Source organism: Sminthopsis crassicaudata, chromosome 3, assembly GCF_048593235.1.
Source record: "Sminthopsis crassicaudata isolate SCR6 chromosome 3, ASM4859323v1, whole genome shotgun sequence".
NCBI classification, from domain to species: domain Eukaryota; kingdom Metazoa; phylum Chordata; class Mammalia; order Dasyuromorphia; family Dasyuridae; genus Sminthopsis; species Sminthopsis crassicaudata.
The window spans coordinates 344,547,404-344,566,678 of NC_133619.1; positions in this window are offsets into that span (position 1 = coordinate 344,547,404).

A 19,275-nucleotide genomic window follows, 5' to 3' on the forward strand; every position below is an offset into this window, starting at 1 on the left:
TCTTTAGCAATAACCTTTTTCAGCTATAAATGTAAAGACTTGGAAGACATTTGAATCGCAACCTAAGGGAGAAAATGATAATCATAGATGGCATCCCTGTAAGGCTATCAAACATGTTCCTGTTTGTAGCAGAAAGTGCTTAGATTTTCTGATCTTTCTTCATTCTCCCAATGGACAAACCCATTTCGTCCTCAACAATTAACCCATCTGCAATGCCCACTACTTGTTTTCTCTAGCTACTCAAAGAGCCAGGAACTTTATAAAATTCTTTCAGTTATACCACTCACATCTGAGAAAAAGACCCATACATTTTAAAGACTTCTAGTCCCAATGCTATTTCCCACCATCCTCATATAGACATTTGGCCGACTCACTGCAATAAGCTGATTAAATGCCTTCATATTCCATTCATTTTAATAGCACTTTGCAAAGTAGTTTGCAAACGGTATTGCACTGAATATGACTCACTGTAAGGAACTATAGCCCTGATTCAGCAACATATGCTGCTGCTACTATTAGTCTTGATCTCAAGTACATACAAATCAAGTGCTTCCCATCTCCATTATAAGTTCCTATTCTTCCTGCTTCATTAGAAATATGGGAATTGACCCCTTGCATTAGCCCAAAAGTTGAAGCTTCTTCCTTGGCAATAGTAGAGACTTAGTAAATCATCAACACAACTGCAAATCCTTTTCTATTCTTGGGAAAAAAAAAAAGAGTCTCTGGAATACTAACTTTGCAAAACAGTACATTTGCATCAAAGAAAACTTTTTATCATAGACAAAAGTATTTCTTATGATACAAGTTATTATTGCTAGGAATGCAATTCTTGATGAACAAAAATAGCTATAGATCTCAGTTTATAAACCTTTCAAAGCATACTTGGTTCTGGCTACATTTGTCCATTCACATATTAAATCAGTTTCTGCCTCCAGTCTTCCTGCCTGGCTATAGAAATTTGCCCTTATTATTGAAAGGACACACAATCCCTACTTCAGTTGAATTAATCAATTTACATCACCCTAACATGAGTAGCCCATTCTCTAAAGGAACTTGGTTGATATACCCAAAATTGACTTCAGCTTCAACAAAAAGTCCAAAAGAGGATTTGTCTGAGTTTTCACCTAATAAAGTCTTCTTTTAGTGGTTATGCTTATTTACCTTGTTGCTAATCCTCTAGAAGAATACCAGTGCTCCTTCCCTACCTTTTGTGACATAGGCCTTTCCCAGACCTCCAGCATCTATTTCTGTGGTTCCTGAACATTTATCATTGATATAACTTTTCAAACAAAAATACCTTTCCTTGGCCACCACCACCCTGTATGTTTTCTCTGCCAATGGAAAGTTCCTAGAGGGCAGAATATAGAAGCTTAGGTTCACATACTTAAAACTAGAAGGGACACTTTAGATTAAGGGATTTGCCCAGGTCATAAAGCTACAAAGTGTATGAGTCAGAATTTGAAGTCTTCCCAATACCAAGTGCAGTATTCTATTTGCATCTCCAGTGCATAGGGCAGTGATCGAAACATAGTAGAAGTAATAATAGTCATGAGACCTTCCTCTGACTCAGACCTTCCATCTTCTCCAGTATGTATCTCCTAAAGGAAGGTTACTGAAGGCCAATAGAGTGACTTTCATTTGTGCCAGAACAAGGCAACTTTTATCTCTTACTGACAGCTTGATCTCTCATTTGGGATGTAGAGAACCCTTAGTACAAAGAGGTGCAATCTTCCCTTTGATTTTAAGCTTCTATCTCTTGCTGCACTTTTTCCTTGAGGAAGGTCAGTGTGGAGCTTGACATCTAACTCCTGCAGATTCAACTTACCTCTTCTGCTGAGAAGTTTTCTTTGCAGAGAAAAGGAATAAGACTTCCTATCTGAGTGCCTGCTTTCCATCTCATGGTCTCCAGCTCAATCTCCAGCCTCCTCTGAGAAGAGGGGTAGTATCTTCTTCCACAAAATGATAACCATGTTTATATCTATTCATACCCTACACATACCAGTGATTTGGAACCCAAATATATAGTTCACCTTCTAAACCTCATTTCCCATCCCTCACTATCTGATTCCTTATTCTCACACCCCTCGATCTTTCTACCCCAAATTTCCAATCAAAGACCACCCACCCTATGCCCTCTGGAGTGTTTATTTTATGGAACATAGACAACAAACTTCCCTTTATCCTAAATCTTTACATCTCCCACTTGTTCCATCTTCTAATTATTATGGAAACTTCACCCCTTCGATGACACACCTTTCCTGGTTACCCTTTTAAGTTCTGGCTGTATCTTCTCTCATTCTCCTTAACTCATTTAATCAAAGAGGGAAATTAGAATATTCTTTGTTCCTTATTGACACTTTCAGGGTTTCCCTCTGTCTCTATTACTTAGCAACATCTCCTTGAAGGTTTATGCAATCCATATCTACCACCCAGTCAAAATTTGAGGTAGTTATGATCTACAAATTTCCAGGTCACTTCTCTTCCTTCCTCAGTGAGTTTAGTATCTGCCTCACAACTTTTTTCTTCTCTCCAATTCCTGCCCTCATATGTAGGGATTTCAACATACATATTGATTCTCTCTCCAACACCCTAATCACACAATTCTCAATTTCCACTACCTGTTCCTTGACTCCACCTCAGCGATACCCAGAGAGAATCATATCCATGATCTTGTCATCACTCAAAAATGAACTACCTTTATTTCAAGTATTCAAAAATTCCCTTATGATCGCTGTCTATTGCCTTTTCACTTCTCCCTCTGCTTTCCCTACCAAAACTTATTCTTCATCCACACTATGACTTTCAATCTCTTGATGCCTCAATTCTTTCTCAGGCTACCTTCCTTGAACTAGCCATTTTTTTTTGTCTTTTCCCCATATTGACTCCTGGATGAACCAGTTCAATTCTACAATATTTTTCTTGCTTGAGTCCCTAGCTTCCTTTTCATATTACCAGTTGTGCCCCGACAAGCCTCAGTCTTGGATCATTCCCAGCATCTATCATTGTCATTCTTAAATATATGCTGCTGAATCAGTTGGAGAAAAAAATCATGAAACTCTTCTGATTGGGTCAGATTTATTTTATGGAACCTCAAAATGGGTATTCACTGTTGCTAGGCAATCCTACTATACCTCCCTTATCAATTTTCTTCACTTTCCTCAGTAACTCTTTCAAACTTTTTCAACCCTCCTCAAATTTCCCATTACTTTTCTTTTCTTCATGTTCTCAGCTAAAAACCTTATTTCATACTTTACAGTAAAAATATTAATCATTCACCATGAACTCCCTTTTCTCCTCTATTCCTCATCTCATATCATTCATATGCCTTGTGTCCCTATCTTCTCCTTTACTCTTGTTTCACGTGAAGAGGTGGCCTTCGTACATTTCAATCTCCATATACAATCCAATTCCATCCCATCTCATCCAACAGATTACCTCCCTTGTCATCCTAATATTATAATTTATTTTCAATTTCTTCCTGTCAATTGGCTCCTCCCTGTCTTACAAATATGCCCATCTCTCTCTCTTGCAGCTTCAAAAAGCCTATGCTTGATCCTTTTTATCCCTATCATCCCATAGTTTTTCTTACCTTTGTGAGTAAATTACTCAGGCAGTTTATATTAGGTAACTTCACTTTCTCTCCTCCTTTTCTCTAATTATTACAATTCAGCCTGTAACATTCAATTGAAATTGCTCTCTCTATTGTACTAGAAACACTAGCCTCGGCAATAAGAGCGGAGAAAGAGATTCAAGGAATTAGAGTAGGTAATGAGGAAATCAAACTATCACTCTTCGCAGATGACATGATGGTATACTTAGAGAACCCCAAAGACTCTGCTAAAAAGTTATTAGAAATAATTCAGAACTTTAGCAAAGTTGCAGGATACAAAATAAATGCACATAAATCCTCAGCATTTTTATACATTATCAACACAATCCAACAACAAGAGATACAAAGAGAAATTCCATTCAAAATAACTGTCGATAGTATAAAATACCTGGGAATATATCTACCAAAGGAAAGTCAGGAATTATATGAGCAAAATTACAAAACACTTGCTACAAAAATAAAGTCAGATTTAAATAATTGGAAAGACATTAAGTGCTCTTGGATAGACCGAGGGAATATAATTAAAATGACAATACTCCCCAAACTAATCTATTTATTTAGTGCTATACCAATCAGACTCCCAAGAAACTATTTTAATGACCTAGAAAAAATAACAACAGAATTCATATGGAAGAACAAAAGGTCGAGAATTTCAAGGGAAATAATGAAAAAAAAAATCAAATGAATGTGGCCTAGTTGTACCTGATCTAGAACTATATTATAAAGCAGCAGTCACCAAAACCATTTGGTATTGGCTAAGAAATAGACTAGTTGATCAGTGGAATAGGTTAGTTTCACAGGGCAAGATAGTAAATAAAAATAGCAATCTAATGTTTGACAAACCCAAAGATCCCAAATTTTGGGATAAGAATTCATTATTTGATATCTTCAACATAGAGATCTAATCCAATTCCAATTGATCAATGATGGACAGAATCAGCTACACCCAGAAAAGGAACACTGGGAAATGAGTGTAAACTGTGAGCATTTTTTGTTTTTCTCCTCAGATTATTTTTACCTTTCGAATCCAATTCTTCCCTTGCAACAACAACAACAAAATTCGGTTCTGCACATGTATATTGTACCTAGGATATACTATAACATATTTAATATGTATGGGAATGCCTGCCATCTAGGGGAGGGGGTGGAGGGAAGGAGGGGAAAATTCGGAACAGAAGTGAGTACAGGGATAATGTTGTAAAAAATTACCTATGCATATGTACTGTCAAAAAATGTTAGAATTATAAAAATTTTTTAAAAAATGAAATTTCTCTCTCCAAAGCTACCTATAATCTCTTAATGTCCAAATCCAATGGTCTTTTCTGGGCCACCAAAGCCTTGGTCTCTATTGATTACCCCCTTTCTCTTTGGTACTCTCTTTTGTCTAGGTTTTAACAACACTATTCTCTGCAGATTCTTTTTTTTTTCTGATTCTTTTCTTACCTATCAAATCACTCCTTTTCAGTCTTCTTTTCTGGATTCTCATCCAAATCATGCCCTCTAACCATAGATATCCTACAAACCCCTTCTGTCCTTAAGCCATCTTCTTTTCTTTCTTTATACTACTTTATACTACTTCACATAATGGATTTAACTGCATCAGTGTAATTATTCTCAACTTCAATCTCTCTGCTGACTTCTAATCTCACACCTCCAACTGCTTTTCTGACATTTTAAACTTTTAAACTGAATATCTAATCAATATCATAAACTCAACATGTCCAAAACTGAACTCATTGTCTTTTCCCCTAAATCATCCCTCCTCCTAACTTCCTATTACTGTGGATGACAACGCAATCCTCACAATTTAGGTCAAACTCAATTCCTTACTATTTCTTACTCTGCCCTCATATATAATTTCTTCTAAAGATCTATTGACTCTACCTTTGCAATATCTCTCAAAAACATGACCTTCTCTCTTCTGATACTGCCACTAATCTGTTGCAGGCCCTCATCACCTTGTACCCAGAAGGTCTGCCTGTTTCAAACCTCTCCTCTTTATAACCCATCTTCCATTCAGCCATCAAAGTGATTCTCCTAAGACACAAATCTGATCTTTACCTACCTACTCAATAAACTCCCTTGAGTCTCTAATACCCCAAGAAATAAAATACAAAAATCCTCTGTTTAGCATTTAAAACCTTCCATAACCTAGACCTCTCCTGCTCCCCTCACATATACCTTTCCAATCTTATACCTTATTTCCTACTATACCAGATATTCTTCAATACAACCTCTTTACTGTTCCTGAGTAGACATCCATCTTTCAGCTCCAAGCATGTTTTCCATGCCTGGAATGTTCTCCTTCCTCATTTGTCTGGTTTTTGCTTCTTTTCCTATTCCTGGTGCTTAGCACAATGCATGGTTTGTTTTAGGTGCTTACTAAATGTAATTGATTGACTTTATTAACTAGTTTAATAGATGCTTTTTTATACATTAGTTCACTTCTTGGTAAGCCAATGCTTGGGACAGCTTAATTAAAAAAGAAAGGAGACAAACTTAAATGAGCCCCAAGCACGTATAGAATTTCTTTTTTTTTTTTCTTTTTTTTTACGTATAGAATTTCTAAAGGAGAGAGTAAACACTTACAGTTAGTTGAAATCAGCTCCTCAAAATTCAAATATTTTCAAGCTGTAGGGCAGCTACGGGACACAGGGGGTAGAGCCATGAGCCTGAAATCAGGAAGACCTGAATTGAAATCCAGCCTCAGACCTCTTACTAGCTGTATGACACTGAATAAGCCACTTAACCTCAGTTTACCTTATTTTCCCCTTACCTTCTCTCCTCACCCCCCACACACATAACATTAAGAAACTGCTACTCTAACAAGGGGCTGTGGTACTTGTACCCAAATGTGTTCACTAATTAAAATTCAATCTTGGGGGAATCTAGCCTCTAATGAGAGCTGTTAGTCTCCTATTCCTACATTCTTAACTTTAAAGCCCCATCTTGATTCCTCAGGCAAAAATTATTTAAAACTTAGGGTTACAGCAAATATCTAGGTTTCCCCAAACAATAAAGTAAAAAGATATTCAATCTTTAATATAAATCAGATATATCCAAAAGTATCACTAAATATAAAAGACAGCATGAATTGATAGAATAGCTTATAACATGATTCAGTAACTTAATTTATAACTATTATTACAATCAGCTAGGGTTCTGGTTTGTAAATCTCATCAAAACATATAACATGATAGAAGTTGCCAGGATGCTAGGATAGGGAAAAATTAGTTCATCTCTTACTTCTCACATGGAAACCCCATGGTACAATTCACTCTACTAATCTCCTACCAGTTTTAAACTTATGATTCCATGAATTTTTTGTTTCTTACCTCTGAATCTGTTATGTAAAATATATAACATTGGTTTAAAAAAATTTCCTGATCCCATAAGGACTCGATTTTGTTTTTATAATAATTTTTGTTCTAGAACTTTTGAAAATTTGAATCAGTGTGCTTATGTCTTGCTTTCCCTTTCTTTACCCATTTAACTAGTATGTGTCTGAAGCCAGATTTGAACTCTGGAAGATGATCCTTTCCTGATTCCAGGGCAGGTGCACTACTCACTCTGCCAATTAACTGCATATATGAATGTGTCTATGAATATGTGTATGTGTATATACGTACTTGTATCAACTTGGTCCTTGTTTTTCTACGTCAAAAACTGAACCCATCTTTTTCCCACAAAATGTACCCCCATTCCCAACTTTCTCTTTTCTCTCAGACACCCATATTTAAAACCAGTATAATTTTAACTATTCCCCCTTTCCTTTACCCTGCAAATAATGAGGGCAAGTCTTTGCATCAATGACATCTCCCTTTGCTCTAGGGAGAGAGAAATTTGCTTGAGCAGGATATAGAGAAGTTGTTTGTTTGTTTGTTTTCCTCCAAACAACTGGAGGGGATTGACTTTGACCCTTTTGTTAGTGACATTGCCAGGCAAAAAAATTTCTGGGTACCACAAAATATACTGCTCAAAGTTTGGGTTTGTTTTTTTAATCAGAGAATTGGATGGAAATTTCAGAGAGGCAGTCTAGAAATAAGAACTATGCAAAATGGAATGGATTGTCTTTGGAAGGAGTGGGCCCCTACTCACTACACTGAATCTCCCCAAATCACTAGTTATTAATAACCATTTCTCTCATTATCAATGATTCTCTTAAAAAACAGCACTGAAATTGAAGACAGTGTTGCAGATGTAGTCTTGGGAACAGTCAGAATAATTATGTTGTTTCTTAGATAATTTATATTTGGTAATAGGAACTAACCTTAAGATTTTATTGGTATCCTATACTCTTGGATGAGGAGACTTCTTTCACAGATACATTTTCTCTTTTTAGTGAGGGGTTAAGTGACTTGCCTGGGGTCACACAGCCAGAAGAATGAATTAAATTCAGGTCTTCCTGACTCCAAAGTCCTATTTCATAATGTATAAGTAAAATAAAGCTCTAAAATTATATCTTCTTTTTTGAAATAATATTTTAAAATTACTTGTAAAGACAATTTTTAACATTCACTGTATTTTAAAATTAACTTTATTTTAAATTTATGGAATAAAACAAGTATTTCCATAACATTATAAAAAAAAGATGATTACACATGATACTGCAAATCTATTATGTACAACCTACTATTCCTTTTTAAAATATTATAAAAGTTATCATGCAAATTTCTTTTTATCCTTTTAAATTTATTTTAATAGTATTCTATTTTTCCAAATACATGCAAAAATAGTTTTCAGCATTCAATTTTGAAAAACCTTGATTTTCATATTTTTCTCCCTTCTCTGAAGATAGCAAGCAATCTGATATAGATTGAAAATAATTTCCATATTCATCATGCTGCACAAGAAAGATAAGATCAAAAGGGGAAAAAAATGTAAGAAAGAAAAAATCTAACAAACAACAACAAAAACTAACATTTATTTTTTAAAATTTGAGTTCCAAATTTTTTCTCTTCTTTCCTCCCCCTTCCTAAAGAATAAAAATATAAATATTTCCTTCCAACACTTTGGAAGCCCACTTTTCTCTTTATCACCTTGGTCCTTGGGAAGAGTAGAATCAGACAATGAAATTTTTTACAAAATAGTGATTCCACCAACAATCTTATGTCCTAATATGATTTTATCAGGATGAACCTCATTTTCACTACTCCTTGATTGGGTGTAAAGATTCTTCAACGTTCCTCATTCTCATCATCAATTGGACTCCTAAAACTTAATTCAGGTCTTTTTTCCTAACTTTTTGAAACTCCCATGGTAATAGTCTCCAGATTAATCTCCTTCACCTATAATGAACTAATAAATGCTGAGCCAAAATCCAAAGCCCATATTGACATGTTGACACTGAAGAGAGAAAATCCAAGACCTCTCCTCTTAAGTATCAGCTCTATCTCTGAACCACTGTTAGCCAGCAAGAAGAGCTGAAGCTTTGGTTGGCTAATATGTTATGAATCCACTAGCTAACCTCCAATCAATCAAAAAGATTCCTTCTTATCAAATGATTAGCAATTTATAGAATGTCACAAGTGATACAAAGTCTCTCCAAGGAATTTCCATTAAAAATCAACAGAATTCTCCTGGAAGCAGGGTCTCCAGTCTGTCTAAGTAAGAGACTGTATCAATGCCAATCTGTGCATTTTCAGTAGTAGAATGTATGCTTCTTGAGGGCAGGAACTATTTCTGAATTTTATTTTTGTATTCGTAACCTGCTCCAGTAAACAATTTTAATTGCATAGTATTCATACCTGGACATCACACGTTTTCTTGAAGGAATTATTTAAGATTAAGATTTCAAATCCAAAACCTTTAAGTGAAGATAAAGATAGAGAATATAATAACCACTTACTATGTGTCAGGCACTATGTTAGTCTGTGATAACTGCCACAGATGAGATCTAGGGCAAGGTGAAGGATGAGCTTTAGAAAGCGTCTCCTCCTTTGATCCTGTATAGAGAGAAAAAAATATATTAAGATGAAGACAAAACTACAGAAGTAACCTAGTTCCTGATACTGACAATGATTTTGATATAGCCAAGTGGCAGTGTGGATACAGTACTGTACTTGAACTCAGGAAAATCTAACTTCAAATCTTTCTTTAGATAATTGCTAGCTCTGTGAACTTGGCAAGTTACATAAACTATCATTTTCATTTTTCTCATCTGAAAAAATGGGTTAATAATAGCACTTACCTGCCAGGATCATTGTGAAAATTAAATAATGGGCTGATGTATGTAAAAAATGTTGTGAATATTAAAACCCTATATAAATGTTAGCTATTGTTATTGTTCTATTATATATGTTTACACAAGACTTTGATATTTAATAAACATTTACTTAGAAAAAGGACAATAGCTAGCAATCCAGCGATATAATAGATGTAAAATAGTAAGTGAGGTCAATCTCCAGAATAAGAAAGGAGGAATTTGGAAACTTGAGAAAAAAAGTAAACAACTGGGGACAGCTATTTCAGGAAGTATGTTAACAATTTTTTAATTTATTATAGTGACAATCTGAATAGTTATTGCAGAAAAAACTGTTTAAAGTTGTTCAACACAAACATGAAATGTATCAATTTAGCATGGTGAACCCATCTTGACAAAGTTACAAAAGGGTAAAGCAGTCTCCTGCAGTATAGCCAGAAGGAAGCTGGATGGTCTGGGCAAGTGTCCCTTCTAACAAAAATAAAAGAACAGATTCAGTATTTGGGGTGAGAGAGACACAACAGATTCAAGGAATTGTGTTTATACATAGGGAACATCCAGTTTAGATCTTAAAAGCATGGAGCTTCTTGAAATAAAGTCCAGAGTATTTCTAGTTTTCTCTGTACCTCACAGCCATACAATAATTGACACTAAATTTCCTTACACTTATGAAGGAAGGTAGAAACTGCTATTTGTTTAAAACTAATATTTGTGAATTTATATTCATCATTTTATATACATCATTTTACCTGATCAAAAAAATCCTGCAAGACATACTGCAAGTATTATTATCTTCATTTTACAGATGAAAAAAATGAGACTTAGAAGTTAAATGATTTGCCTATGGTTACAAAGATAATATTAGAAATGAGATCTGAAGTTAGGTTTTTCTAGCTCCAAGTCCAAAGGGAAAGAGAGGGAGTGCGGTGAGGGAGGGATATTTCCTAAATGTCAGGCTATAATAACATAATAACTATCACAGATAGAATTTAGAACAAGGGGAAGAATTGATTTTAGAAAACATCTCTTACACTGCACTAATATGAAAAGAGAAAGGATATAAAAAGCAAAGACAAACATAATAATCAAAATAAAAGGCAGAAACAAAACATATTATGATTGTGTTATTACAAGAAAGGAGAAGTTGTAATTGTGTTTTCAGACAAAGCAAAAATAAAAGTGCCCAATTCTGAGATTAACAAGGACATTACATTATGCTTAAAGGAACCACAGAAAATGAATTAGTATCAATATTAAAATTATTCTCCAAGTAACAAGTCATCTAATCTCATAAAGGAAAAATTACCAGAATTTCAAAAAGATATAGATAATAATACAATAATAGAAGAATGTCTAATTTTCCTCTCATTAAGAGAAATTCAACATAAACAGAAAAAGGGGGCAGAAAACCAAATCAACAAAATTTTAAAACTGAACAAGATAAATATGACATCATAACCTACAGATAACATACATTAACTTAAAACACAAAAGAAATAAAAGATTCTCTTTAAAATATAAAATATCTGTCAAGAGAAGAGCAAACAAAAAATTAAATAATTTGATCTCAAGAGAGGAAATATAACTAGCTATCAATAAAGTCCTGAGGATGGATTTAGAGAAAAATTCAAAAAATAATTATGCCATACTCCACAAAGTATCCTAAAAAATGATAAAATAAGTGCTAAACTCTTTATAAGACAAATACAGTCCTGATATCTAGCCCACTTCAAGATAAAGAGGACTATGGATGAATATAATTAATTGCAATACAACATTTTAAAAATAAAATCCTTAAATAAGACTACAGCAATTCATTTTTAAAAATCATGCATTATAATCTCCAAAAATTTGATATAGTGTTTGAAATGCTGGCAATATCAATAAGACAAAAGAAAAAATATTTTTTAAAATATTCTGATAATTGCATCATAATAAAATTGATTTCCCTTTTATTCTATGCATTTAAAAACATTTACTCTGAGGAGTCAATAGACTTCACCAGACAATAAAAAAGGTCCATGATACCAAAACCATTAATAATGCCTGCTTAGAGTAGCAAGGGAAATAAGGAAAAAAGACAGGAATAGAGGAAGATTTTTTTTTTAGTATTCTCAGTCCTCAAGTTATATGATAAATTAATAATCACCAAAACCATTTGGTAGTAGTTAAAAAATAGAAAAATAAATCCAATCAATAGAATAGAGTAGATAAGGAAGAATCAGAAATAATGGAACTCAATAACTCAGTGTTTGGTCTCTGCCTCAAATCTTGTCAAGGAGCTCACAAATAAATATATAAAACATGCTATAGATAAATAGGAAATAATTGTGAGAGGAAATACACTAGAATTAATGAAGAAGGGGTTTTAGTTGGGGCTTGAGAGAAGCGAGGAGGCTGAGATGAGCAGAGAGTGTATTTCAATTAGAGGGGACAACAGAAATAATGTCCAGAGTCAAAAAAAAAAATGGAATGAAAAATGGAATGTCTTGTTCATGGAACAGTCAGGAGTCCAGTGCCACTGCTTCAAAAATCATATGCTGAGTAATAAAGAATAAGAAGAATGGAAGAGTAGGGGGTGCTGGTTATAAAGATTTTTGAATGCCAGACAATATTTGATATTAGAGGTGATAGGAAACTATTAGAGTATGCTGTAGAGTAGGGATGTTTGACACAATTGAACCTATACTTTAGGAAAATTACTTTGGCAGCTCAATGGAGGATGGATTGGAGTAGGGAAAGACTTAAGGCAATCAGATGAGAGCCTACACCACAGTGGTGATGACAGTGTCAGAAGAAAGAAGTATATTCAACAGATGTCAAAAAGGTGAAATAATAGGTCTTCACATCAAAATGGATGCAGGTTTTAGAGACACTGAAAATTTAGATATCAACTAAGTTGTAAGCCTCGTTGTGAAAGAATGGGAAATGGGTATTGCCCTCCACATTAATAGGAAAGTTGAGAGTGAAGGGAGAGGGTTTGGAGGAAAGAAAATTAGTTCCATTTTGGACATGAAATATCTTTTGGACATATAGTTCAAGAATGTTTGAAAGACATTTGAGATGTGAGCCTAAGGGTCAGCTGAGAGGTTAGGGTAGCATAGTTAGATTTGAGAATCATCAACCTAGAGATAGTAATTATATCCATGGGAGCTTATGAAATCACTAAGTGAAACAGAATAGAAGAAGTAGAGAAGAGGGCTTAAAATGGAACCGTATGTTACATCTATGATTAGAAGGCATGATCTAGTTGAGAATCCAGTAAAGGAAACTGAGAAGATCTAATAAATAAGAAGACAATCACTAGAGAATGATGTCCTTAAAACCTACATAGAAGAGAGTTTCAAAGAGAAGAGGGCAATAAATTGTGTCAAAAGCTGCAAAGAGCTCGAGAAAAATGGAATTGGCAATGAAGAAATCATGAGTAACATTGGAGGGAGTAGTTTCAGTGAAAGAATGAAGTTGAAAGGCAGATTGTAAGGGAAGTTAAGAGAAGAGTAAAAGGAGAGAAAGGAGAAATATCTGATGAAGACTTCTTTTGCAAGGAAGTTAGCCACAAAGGTGAGAAGAGTTTTGAGATGATACTTATTGCAGATGAAAGGATCAGATGCAAAGTTTTTGAGATTTAGGAAGTGTACATTTGTAGACAGTAGGGAAGAAGCCAATAGATAGGAAAAGATTGAAAACATGTGATACAGGGGCAGCGAGGTGGTGCAGTGGATAGAGCACCAGCCCTGAATTCAGGAGGACCTGAGTTCAAATTTTGTTCTCAGATACTTAACACTTCCTAGCTGTGTGACCCTGGGCAAATCACTTAACCCCAGCCTCAGGGGGGAAAAAAAAAAAAAAGAAAGGAAAGAAAACATGTGATACAGTTAGGGAGCGATCTGTTAGATGAGATGGTATGGAATGAAATGGAATTACTTGTTCAGGGGTTAGCTTTAATAAGGATTAAGGTTATGTCTTCATGTCAGATAGGAAGAGGATAATGGCAGAAAAAAATCTGAGTGATATGAGATATAGAAGAAGGGAGAGAGAGTTTATGGCGAATGATGGTCTTAATTTTTTTCTGTATAGACAAAATCCTCATCTGAGAGGAATAAAATGGGTGGAACAAATAGAACATTCAATGGGGTTGAGGGTGGAATGGTAGGAACTTTTTGGTGCAGTGAAGGTAAAATAGGAAGAATACTATTTGACAATCAAAAAAATCAGAACTTTTTGCTTAAAAAGCTGGAGAGAGGTAGTTCACTGATACCATCTCCTCTGTGCTACATAATGAAAAATAATAGCAAGTTTCCTAACATGTTCATTAGCTTTTCCCTATGTCTTTTACACCTTCCCTCCTCGTCTTTACTTTCTAACTTCCTTTGCTTCCTTCAAGTCTCAGCTAAAGTCTCGCCCTTGCAAAATGCCTTTCCCTTTCCCTATATAATTCCAGAGTCTTTTCTCTCAGAATACCTCTAATATGTCCCATATAAATCTGGTTTTCACACAATTATTTTCATGTCTCTTTCATTAGACTATGATTATAAGTCCTAGAATTTAGTCTAGTACATTATACACACTCAATAAATGCTAGAGTCACAAAGAAATTAGCCAAAATAAAATCTTTTCCCCAATTCCCATGTATACTGATCATGTAGAAGAACTTCCTAACAATGAGTAACATAAGTCAATAATCGTGTGATGGGTAAGTTCCTAGACAAAGGGAACCAAATGACCAAGGAGGCCCGGTTAAAATATGAATAATTATAGTCTTAGTAACATTTGTGTCCTTCCCTAATGAAGAACACAGTGTTCCTTTCACACTAGATGGCGCCAAAATATCATCCAATAATGGGAAAATAGAAGGAAATAAGAAAACAGGAAAAGAATATATGAAAATTACTGAGAAGAAAAATGAAAAAGGTCAAAACCAAAACAAAAGAACAACAAAAACCAAACCCATCCTTTCCTTTTGAAGAGGAACAATGAGATCATAGGTGATATCTTGACTTGTTCCTGAATTGGACTTAAGTGAGACAGGGTTGTACAAAATCATTGGTCTCACTCTTCCAGGTCATCAAAGTCCACAAGATGATTGGTGATGGTCTGGGGTGCAGAGGATGATCTTGGGGTCTGATATCTAACCAAGCTCCAATTTTTCCACAGTTGCCTCCTTTAGTTATCTTCATGGCCATTGGAACAAGTGGTTCTTATCCAACAATTCCATTGGGAGAAGCTTTCAGATATTTTGGGTAGACATCCCTCTAACTCACTAATGAGCTTAAGATCCATTGGTTGCCTCAAACTGGTTTGGCTTATCTGACAAGGTGGTTTAACTGGATTGTGACCACTGTAAATGCTACAGCTTCTTTGAGTCACAGGTGAGTTTTGAGTACCTGGTGGATACCAAAGGTGAATGAGTAGCTCAAAAAGGGCTAAGCAAGTCTTCACACCAGAGGTGTTGGTGCTCCCTGAATATCCCCTTGGCTCATCATAACCCTACCCTGAAATACTTCAGGGAAAGTTTATCTCATTTTAAACTAGATTCCTTCCAAAAGTATTCTTCTAGAAAAGTACTGAGTACACACACACACACACACACACACACACACACACACACACACACACACATTTACTTGTATATATAACTCATATCAAGTACATGTGTTATTTATTCCTTCCCTCACAAAAGAAGTTTTTAAAATGCAAAAGATTCATTGGTGCTGTTTAAAAATACTTTAAACATAAAATAATACCTCCATTATGCCATTATACACTCCCAAAAGGTAAAGATACTTTTCAAGGCTTCCAAACAAACATATTGACCTCAGAGATTTACAATATAAACAATTCACAAGGTTTAATTCTTTAGCCAATTGGGCATGGTTTTTTAGTCCTTTCAGATTAAAAATAATTTCATTGGTTGTCAACTACTCTGAAAATAAAACAAAGACTTGTTTTTCTTAGTTCTTGTTGCAAACTAAGTATGGATCTCTTCCTAGTTTAGTCAGCACTCACCTTCAACATAACATCCCAGTAACAGAAACCAGGGGACCAACTAGAAGCCATTGGGTCACACATATCCTTTAACAAGAGGACACATCTAACCAAAAAGGTTCCACAACACGTTAGGCTACATGAGAAGTACTCCAGTGCAATGGATATACAAAAAGGAGATTGTCATTTTCTTGCGGAGCTTAGATTCTAATGAGAGAAATAGTATATATGGAGAAGTGGTGACCAGGAAAACTAGTTATGGTTTGTAAAATCACAAAGATGGTAAGAGGAGTCATAAGACAGTTCACTAACACAGCTTTCTAAGGGAATATTAGTTTTGGTTTGATTATAATTCTTAGAGCAAGAAGTAGAGAGTCGAGGAGGTAATTTTTAAAAAAATGACTCCTCCCAAGCTTAGACTCTGGTGGTCCAACTTACATGGGGAACAACATGTTATTTAGCTCTTCTCATCTCTTTTTTAAAATGGAAAACCAGAGAGTAAACAGGAAACTTAAATTCACGGTTCCTAGTCTACCCTTTGTCACTAAAGATTTCCCCATTTGTCTCCATTCATTAAAATCCCTCTCTCCAATACTCAACTCATTTGTCACATCTTCTATAATATTTCCCCACAATACTGGAAGCAGGTAATCACATTAGAACCAAAATCCAGCAGGTCAGAAGTCTTACTATGTCACAGGAGAACACTTTTTAGGAATAAAGTTTAAATTGAGTACCTTGTTTAACTGCTTCCAGTATTATAGGAAAGCTTTAATAGAAGAGGTGACAAATAAGTTAGGTTTTGGAAGGAAGGATATCAATGAACGGACTGGGTATTTTTTAGTGACATGAAGTAGTCATCTTATACATTTGCATCAGCTAAAGTACAAAGATAGAACTGAAGAGAATGAGAATACTGCACTAGAGGTAGAGGAATTACAACTATTTCCACAGGCCAAAGCACACTCAAAAGCCTAAGTAGATAACAGCTTTATGAATTAATAGCAGAAAATGCTAATCCCTAAGAAGCTCATTCAGCACCTACCCTATTGGTGTTCACAGCTGTTAGGTCTAGCATCTTAATCCATCTGCTTATACAGGAGCATCTATTCAGGAATTCTTTTGCTGCTATTGTCACAATCTGTTCCAACACATATTACTCCTATCCTCAGTCCACCATACTGTGGCAACAAGTAGCAGATCTCAATTCTGTCTACCCTCTTGCAGAATATCAGGACAAGGAAGGTTACTGAGAACAATTTTGTCAATATATAAACAAAAAAACTAATTTAAAGTATTTTTACAAAGACAGAAAACTTAGAGGCATAAAGATAGGTAAAGTGGAGATACAACTGGCCCAATTTGCTGACAACACGATTATGCGCTCACTTGGAAAATCCTAGAGACTCAACAAAGATACCAATTGAGAAAATTTAAATAATTTAAAATTGTTAGCTACACGATAAATCCACAAAAATCAATACCATTTTCATATAATAAGAATAAAAAAATAGGAGACAATAGTAAAATCCTACTCTAACTATAAAATACTATATGTATATATATGAACAAATATGTACATATATGTATATTTATTTTAAAAATTAATCTACATAAACACAAAAAATTTTCTATAGATTTTATTAAAAATTGCTTCTTAAGAAAGTATCTGGAGGAATATTCAGAGTTCATGTCTAGGCCATGACAATATAATAAAAATGACAATACTATCAAAGTTAATTTACAATTTTAATGTTATGCCTATTAAATTACCACAGGGATGCTTTACAGAATTTGATAAACTAATCCAATTCATTTTGTATAATAAAGGAAAATTTTAAGTATTTTCAAACAAAGACTAATTTCTTTTATATGCTGGAGAACTTGGACTTGAAACAGACAAGATGCAAAAAAATTCAGAGGTCATGTGATATAATAGCCTTGCTACTTTGTTATAAAAATGACATACTTATTGGAATACTATTATTTATTCCTGGGTCACATACTCATAAATATTCTTTATTTTGCAAGAAATGTTTGAAAATTTATTTCCAAAATTAAGTTCTCAGTTTTCTCTTTGGTTTGTAATTCACATAAATGCAATGGCAACGTCTTTAGTTGGCAACATTTTTTCCCTATTTTAACACAAATTTATTTTTTCTGTAATTTTAAGAAAAGAGATTAATTTGTTATTGAAAAATTAGTATTTGGAAATTTTTTGTCTGAGCCCTTTCAAAGATTAATAAAAATCTTAAATCAAAGATTCAGTCTAGCCTGCCATCTAGGGAAGGGGGTGAAGGGAGAGAAGGGAAAAGTTGGAACAGAAATGAGTGCAAGGGACAATATTGAAAAATTACCCATGCATATGTTCTGTCGATAAAAAGCTATAATTAAAAAAAAAATATTCAGTCTAGATCAACAACCTGGCAATACAAGTGTGACACTAAAGCTAATCCAGGAGAGAAATTTCTAATGGTTTTGGAGTTACAGCCTTTGTCCTCTTCAACACTTTTTAGATTGATGACTTTCCAAAAAAAAAAAAAATATATATATATATATGTTCAGTACATTTAACCCAAGGGGTTAATGAGGAGTAAATCTTAATAGTTTGTTAAACTTATGGCAAGGTTGCGTGCTGATGGTTCTGGGTCTAGTTTTCTGTTCAGCTTAGCAACAAGTTTTTTACTTGTCTCACTTTTTCTCTTTTGAGACAATGCTTGAGTGATGGCAAAGGTGGTCTGCATGGAATGAAGAATCTAATAGCTGTGAAAAGGCAGAAACTGCTTTGGTGGATGCTTTCTATAAGCCAGCAGGGATGCCAGGAACCATAATAACACTGCAAAGGTTTAAGTTATTCAAAAAACCATAAAAAACGTTTTGTGATCTAGCTAAGTGGCTGGGAATACTACCCATTAGCAATGACTAATTTCCATGTAGCTTTAATCCTATCAGCTCTACAACCTGTGTAACTCTCCACTGAAATTCTATCTGCTCAAATCAGGTAATCTGCACATGCCTTTCCATGTCCTATCATATTCCACCCCTTGATTAGGGTCATGGGAAGCCAACTCATGATTACAATAATTCTTATTTAAATAGGACCTAGACCTCCATAGTGGAGTGAAACACTATGCTTTGGGATAGTTGTTGGATACAATGATCTGAGCAAAATCAAAAAAGACTACAAAGCTTATTTCTAAAACTACTCTTTGAAATTCTATCTGCATTGTAAGACTTGCTCAAACCCAGATAATGTGTACAGACCTGAAGATAGCCTCTTCTAGACATTACCTTAGAAATGTCTTTGCTATAAGCTAATTGGATCTTCTGGCTAACTATTAAAAATAGGAGTTCATGAGCTACAATTTTAGGAGTGCAGAGAATGGGGCTATTTTTGAATCAAGAGTCAAAGAGATTAACTGGTTAGAATAATGGGTTGAAATTTTAAAATGTTAAATTTAATATGAATAAATATAAA